Source organism: Perognathus longimembris, chromosome 19 (assembly GCF_023159225.1).
Source record: "Perognathus longimembris pacificus isolate PPM17 chromosome 19, ASM2315922v1, whole genome shotgun sequence".
Classification (NCBI taxonomy): Eukaryota; Metazoa; Chordata; class Mammalia; order Rodentia; family Heteromyidae; genus Perognathus; species Perognathus longimembris.
Genome location: NC_063179.1, coordinates 37,177,549 through 37,185,495, shown reverse-complemented (window position 1 = coordinate 37,185,495; position 7,947 = coordinate 37,177,549).

Here is a 7,947-nt window from a genome sequence, read left to right as displayed (position 1 = left end):
ATAAGAAATATTTCTGGTCAAGTGTGGAGTTTACAAATATTATTGATGATAGTCAGATATAGTTTTCCCCAAAATACATTTAACTCATTTTTGGCCCTAATCTCAGGAATATATTGATTAATCTGTATGCTTAAAGCTAATCAAAGACCATTATCTGGTTGCTATAGTTGGCCCCTATAGTCCTGTGACTATAACAATCCAAGAACCACATTTGCATTTATACCTAAATTATAATAACCCTGAGAGAAATACAGCTGTAGAAGATGCCTTTGGTGCTCCTCCAACTCTCTTTTATAGGCCACACACTTGTCACTACCGTGGATTTTAACAAGGCACAGCTGCATCTCTAAAGAATTGCTTCTTTGTTAGAAGAAAGTCTCCTTCCCCAACATCTACATTTGGGGAAAACATCAGTACAAGAGATTGGGTTCTGTGATGTAGTCCACTCTCTAGGACTTCTATGTAGGATCCAGCAGAACTAATCTTTTTCCCTCATGCTCTTCTCCCAAGAACAGTCTCCAATCAGTCTCTTGAGAAGGAATGCCCACCAGAAGCACTGTGTCTAAAAATCTATCATTAAACAGTGAGCTTCTTCAAAGATTTCTTAGTCTACTCCTATGAGCTACCAAAGGCGTTTCATCAATGTCTGCTGCCAGTTTGTCAGAGCAGCTTCATCATCTCCATTGCTTTCTCTACCACTCAAATATCCTTGCCACTGCCCAGGAATCTCGTTGAATGAACTCTGTTGTGGCTTTTACTGGAGATTTACCCTTTGAGAACAACCGTGTCTACACTAAAGATGCTGGTTTAGGAGGTTCCTCACGCTGCCCATCTCCAGCTGCCACAGCTGACCAGACTTCCATTCATATTTCTCTAATCTTCAGGGATCAAGCCTGTTTCTAGGGGTAGATATCTAGGCTAAGGTAATTCTTTCATAATCTTCTTGTAGCCCATTGTAGGGGTTAGAATCTTTTCTGTCAAACTGGTTGTTTGACATAAGCACCCCCATGTTAAGGGTAGCTGTCATCTTACAAGAAACTATTTTCATTAAGCCATAGCCAGTTATAAGAATTGTTTTTCTACAGGCTGGAGGCATGGCTCAAGTATAGAGTACCGGCTATCCTGGTATGGGTTGATTCTGCAGGTAAACTTTTAACCCCTTTCAAACTAGCCAATTGTGCAAGACTGTGAACTCATCTGAATGAGGGGCAGTACCACGTTAGGATAAAACCTGGGCAGACTGCCAACCTAGTGTGCTTGCTTATTTGGTTTCCTGCCAGTAGTACACCCTATGCAGAAGTAAAATCTTACCTTGCAGAGTTCCTTCTGAGTGGTGTCTTTATTCCTGTGAGACACAACAATATCTCAAGACATTTCCAACACTGTGGCCCAACCAAATACATTGTTCTGATGCTAGATGCAAACCAAAGCCCCGTGGAAGGGGAGGAAGGCTGTCTAGTGTCTTCTGGCACCAGGCACAGCCAGCCAGAATTTGTTTTATAATTGGGTTTTATTTTAAGCTTTTATCAAGGAAACCTCCTTCCTGAAACTATTCTGGAAAGAGAACTTCCGTAAAGAACAGACCCAACCTGCTTTTGAGACACTCTCAATTCATGAAAGTTATTAAAATGCTCTTGAGGAAACTTTCAAAATATCTATTTTTTCTATGTCTTATACTAGTTTGCTTCATTTGAAACAAGGAACTTCTAGAATAAAATCCAAGATGATCTGTACTACTCTTTCATAGAGATTTAAAGCTTACAACGGTATTTTCTCTGATATTTTATTTACAAAAAGCATCTCTATACCTATTATCTAATTCTACCATTAACATTTTACTTGCTTATCATGTATCTATGCGTGTCCACCTATCCATCAATGATAACTTTGCACTCATTTTCTAAAAAGACTTTATATCTTGGTTCAGAATAAGAAAATACCCCATATATGTAAGTCTGAATGAAAACAAATTCTACTGGATGTTATCTCATCAACAATAAAAATATCGGAGGCAAAATCTGTTATGGTTGTAAGATGCTATAACTGACAAAGTGGCCTGGTAAGGGAATCTTAAATTATCTTCAGAAAACACTGGTTCTGGGCGCATATTATTTTAACACAGTGAGTAAAGTAGTCATGAATTAAATTATGTGGAAGATTGAGTAGAATGCCAGGCAAAGGTTTAGGTAATAATTCTTTAAATCTCTGGATGGCTTGGTTATCAATGTGGGAAGATACTTTTATTAATCAGTGAATAAATGTGCTTATTCATGAATACTGGCATATGAGCTCAGAAACTGAACTTCAATTACAACATTAAAGCATTAAATGGAACCATATATTTTGGTACAGTGGTATATACAAAGATCTCTATCACTTCATTATCATTTATATGTATGTGAGCTAATCACTTCAAAATGTCCGGTTAGAAACAATACACCATTGATTTTGTGATGTTATTTTTGGTAGAGTTCCAAGAAAAAAATGCAGAAAATAGACAAAAATTTGGTTTCATTCTCATAAAAGTAAAAGTTGATCAAGTTGGTCCATATAAGATAATTCTATCATTTTGATTAGAAGAACAGATAGTACAAATAACAATTTGACAGAGTTTTTATCAACAAAAATGACTAGTTCTCAAGGATGCTGTATGAGGATGGCATTGGTGATAAAGATGAAATTCTTACATAAGAGCAGACAGAGCAGGTAGAGCAGCCAAACCAAAAGCCCTGGACTACTTTTACAAGCTTGTTGATGAGGGACCTCAATGAACTTTAGAAAACAAGAGGGTGGGGACGACTCACCAATGACTGCAGTGCTTGCCTAATAACAACATCTGTGCAGGGTAATGCTGAGGAAAGTGATGGGCAATTGCCAAATAAGAGAACAGGAGAGAAATCTCAAAATTGCCTACAGGCATTCATTGAAAGCAGAGCTGCCAAGTAGAAGACAGCAGCCCTCAGCCACAGGACGTTACCTGCTCCAGCACTGCATGCATGCTAGACATTGCACAATCACATAGCAAGAGGTTAGGTTCTATGAACTTCGGAATGTGATCCAAAACTAGCAAAATGGCTGATAGGGAGTAAAACGAAAAAGATAGAGGCCTCAGAAAAAGATTGTCTGGATAAAAGTGAGAGAAGAAAACAAAACCAGATAACTTAAGAACACAGTCACCATATGATGTTAATACCACATAGCCTCAAGAGGAGCTATCAGAAGCTAGAAAGTCTACGTGAATCAGAGCTCTTTCCAAAAGTTAAGGAAAACAAATTTCCCATAAAAATAAGCATTAGAAGGGTTGATTCTATTCAAGATGTGCTGTATACATAAATGGACATTCTAAATTAGAATCCCCTTGTATAACCATTTGTAGATAAAAAAATAAAAATTTTAAAAAGCAACACAAAAGTTCTAACGTCAAACTCATGCTGAGTTACATAAAAATTAGAAGAAAGAGCAGAATATTATTCCTTGGAGAGAATGTGCAGAAAAGACATTACTATACACCAGGTAAGCCTCAACCAACTCCTTTCTGAGTGATGTAAAAGACAAAGAAAATAACAGCAGAATGACATATATCAAAATTAGAAGAACGAGGTCATAAAAAGAAAAATAAATTCTCAGATGAAGGCTAACCTAGTAAAAGCAGAAAAATAAATAAATGAAAAGAGGATTTTATTTCTAATGAAAAGAAAAAAGAAGCCAAGTATGGTGGTGAACATCTGTAAGCTGGGGAAGCTATGGAAAGAGTGATCATGATTTCAAAGCCAGCCTGGGCTTATATAGGAAAATGCATCCTCAAAAACAACAACAAAACCCTAGTGGATACAAATATTTCACACGTACCACATTTTCTTGATCCATTCATCTACTGAGGGGCATCTGGGTTGGTTCCATATCTTAGCTATGACAAATTGTGCTGCAATGAACATTGTTGTGCTGGTGGCTTTAGTATGTTCTTGTTTGTGGTCTTTTGGGTAGATGCCTAAAAGTGGGGCTGCTGGGTCATAGGGGAGTTCTATGTTTAGCCTTCTGAGGAATCTCCATACCACTTGCCAGAGTGGCTGAACCAGTTTACATTCCCATCAACAATGAAGTAGGGTTCCCTTTTGGCCACATATACACAATGGAATTTAATGCTTCTATCAGAAAGAATGACATTGCCCCATTTGTAAGGAAATGGAAGGACTTGGAAAAAATTATACTAAGTGAAGTAAGCCAGACCCAAAGAAACATGGATTCTATGGTCTCTTTTATAGGGAATAATTAGCACAGGTTTAGGCTAGTGACAGCAAAGGATCACAAGAGCCTAATAGCTATGCCCCTATGAATGCATAAGATAATGCTAAGTGAAATGAACTCCATGTTATGGAAACGAGTGATATATCACTGTTGTAATTACTTTCAACATGCCATGTGAAACCGTAGCTTCTATTGTTGATGATCCTCTTGTATCCCCTTCCTGTTATACCTTCACTATCACTGTATCTTATCTGAGTACATTGGAAACTGAATATACTGGTATTAGAATTAGGAAAATGGGGCTGGGAATATGGCCTATTGGCAAGAGTGTTTGCCTCGAATACAGGAAGCCCTGGGTTTGATTCCCCAGCACCACATATAGAAAACGGCCAGAGGTGGCGCTGTGGCTCAAGTGGCAGAATGCTTGAGCAAAAAAGCCAGGGGCAGTGCTCAGGCCCTGAGTCCATGGCCCAGGACTGGCAAAAACAAAAACAAAAACTAGAATTAGGAAAGTGAAAGGGAATACCCAAATCGAGAGACACAGGATAAAGAGACAAACGACTACAAAAGCAACGCTTGCAAAACTATTTGGTGTAAACCAACTGAACAACTCATGGGGGGAGAGGGAAAGGGGGAGGGGGAGGGGGAGTGGGGAATGAGGGACAAGGTAACAAACAGTACAAGAAATGTATCCAATGCCTAACATATGAAACTGTAACCTCTCTGTACATCACTTTGATAATAAGAAAAAAAGCAAACATTTCAAACATGATAACGTTTAAATAAAAAGAACAGAATCTCTGGATAGAGGCCTAAATAAGTAGAAATTTTGACTTTTTTTGGCTGTAGTGGGGTTGAACCTAGGGCTTTGTGTTTGGTACATGGGCATTCTACCACTTGAGCCATACCTCCAGGAAGTAGAGAGTAACAAGAAGAGGCCAAGTCACCCTTCAAAGACATGCCCTTTGTAACCTTCTTCCTCCAGCTCGGATCCTCCTTCCACAGTTCTACAAACTCCCATTAATACCATCATATTGTGAATGCATCAAAAGATTAATTCATTGCTTAGGTCACAACCCTCAAAGCCCTTCACCTTGAGTGGAAAGACTGCTAATGCCTATCCCATTTGGGGGCAAATGGCCTTTTAACCGGGTACTGTTTATATCTAAAATAATAATTAAACAGATGGAAATGGAAGATCCATGATGGATGGGGGAGAGGAGGAGCTCTGGACCCTTAGATACAAAACAAATGGTCCTGAGAACCAGCTAAAGGATGACTGCTCAAAGAAAAACAGCCCAAGGGAGAACATTGACTGGATGGATCATGTAATTGACTCAGTGCTGTCACTGAACATTAAGAATATACTGCTACAAATGTACAGATGATCTCTTTTTAGCAACAGGACACTTTCGAATATATGTGTTTCTCCTAACTAATGCTATTTCCTCTATTGGCTGCTTGGAAAAGTAAAAGTTGTATGAGTTTATCCTGGAGGTTGAAGGTGAGATTCACTAAGCAACTGTAGGCTTCTTAAATATTGAGCCTAAGTAGGGAAGTTTCTAAATTACTAAGCAGTGACATCATTGTTTCCCTAGTTACCTAATGTGGAGGCAGAAATGAATAAGCTAGATATAAATGCAATATCTAATGGGGTGGGAGTGTTATAAGTTTTTATGGCCATAAGATCTGTAATGCCTAGAACTTAAAATGTGGTCACTCAAAACATGTTACCAAAAACATTATGGGGCCTGTCGACTCATTGCTTAGGAAATTGGTAAAATATGTTCTACATTCATTTACTTTGGTGGGAGTGACTGTAATTGGCTCACTTGCTATATCTAAACTCTTGAATAAGGGCTTTGTGGATATGTCAACACAAAAATGTACACATATTTTGTAGTTTACCAACAAGTTAGTAGATAACAAGTATCTAGTAAATATGACAAGGTTAAAAATATAGGTGGACTTATTTATATAATACACATAGTTCATTCTCAGTAGCTAAAAGGCATGTGACGATGCACACTGAAAAATGGAAACAATCCCATTCCTACTCTGAAATGCAACTTGACTTCACTTTTCCTCTGTGCATCTAGTAACCATTTAGTAGTGTTTTGTTCTTAAGAAGCTGACAGTTACCATACCTACTTTTTGAAGGTAAGGCAGAAATTTATTCCTATTTTAAAGTTGGCAAACTAAAGAATACCAATATTCAATACCAACTAAAGAATATCAATATCTATATAAACTCAGACTTGATGGCTATTGTAAATATTTTTGTTCCAGACTGGAGGTAAAGTCAATGGCCAAAGAAGATGTACTGTGGACAGTGCATCATCCTCATGTCGAGGATCTGGAGAGTTATATTTGAGTGACAGCCAAGCTTGATATACATTAAGTAGGAGATAAAAAGTTCACTGTTTCTGTCTAACAGACACCATACCAAAAACTCAGCCTAATAGCCATTCATCATGCCCGAACAAAAGAGTATCTGCTGCCAGAAACAGGATCTGTTTTGTAATTTTGCAAAAAATCCTCATCTTTTACAGTGTTTACCTAATAATAAGTTTTTGATTTATTTTTATGGAACTTTTCCTTTTAATCAGAACAGTATCTTAGCCATCTTTTCAGCTCATGATTTTCCAATAAAAGTTTAACTTCTTTTTAGAACTTTAGGACTGTGCACTGTAGCCATTAATCTAATAAAAATCCTTGTGGATGAACAACACATACTTGCTTCAGCTTTTTTAAAATTAAAAAATGGCAAAAGAATTAGCTAAAAGAACTGGTTAAAATAACAGATCAACTGATAGGATAAGTTTCAGGCAAAACAATTTTCAGGTACAAATTTCCATTGTTTTGTACTATATGTTTCCTTTTAGCATTATTTTTACTGAATTTACAGATCTTTGTAATAGTTGAAGAATTAAACAGCTTTAACAACATTATTATCATATCAATTCCATTTTTCACTCTCGGTCCCATTATCATACATATAGGCTATCAATGCGAACTCAGATTGCAGATCTTCTTATGTTCTTAGTTCTAGTTACTATGTGACATATTCTATTTTAGGCACTGCATGTTGATCTCCCAAAATAATATGAGGATTTAGGCATCACTTACTTGCTATTCCTCCATACAAACTCACTTATTTTTTTTCCAATACTGGAATTTGAACTCAGGCCCTCATTCTTGCTAGTCTGGAGCTCTACCACTAAACCATGTCTCCCACACTGCTTTTCACTCTTTGTTTTGAGTGTAGAGTCCCATTTCCTGCATGGGCACATACCTGGACTGTCATCTTCCTACTTTAGGCTTCCTGTGGTTATCGAGATGGAGTCTCAAGAATTCTTTGGCTTAGGGGCTGGGAATATGGCCTAGTGACAAGAGTGCTTGCCTCATATACATGAAGCCCTGGGTTCGATTCCCCAACATCGCATATATAGAAAATGGCCAGAAGTGGTGCTGTGGCTCAAGTGGCAGAGTGCTAGCCTTGAGCAAAAAGAAGCCAGGGGCAGTGCTAAGTCCCTGAGTCCAAGGACTGGTAAAAATTTTTTTTTTTAATGAAGAATTCTTTGGCTGTTACTGGCCTCAAACTGAGATCCTCCTAATCTCGGTCTCCAAGTAGCTAAAATTACAGGCATGAATACAAGTGCCTGGGCCCAACTCACACTTTTTTTCACATTTGTCTCTATT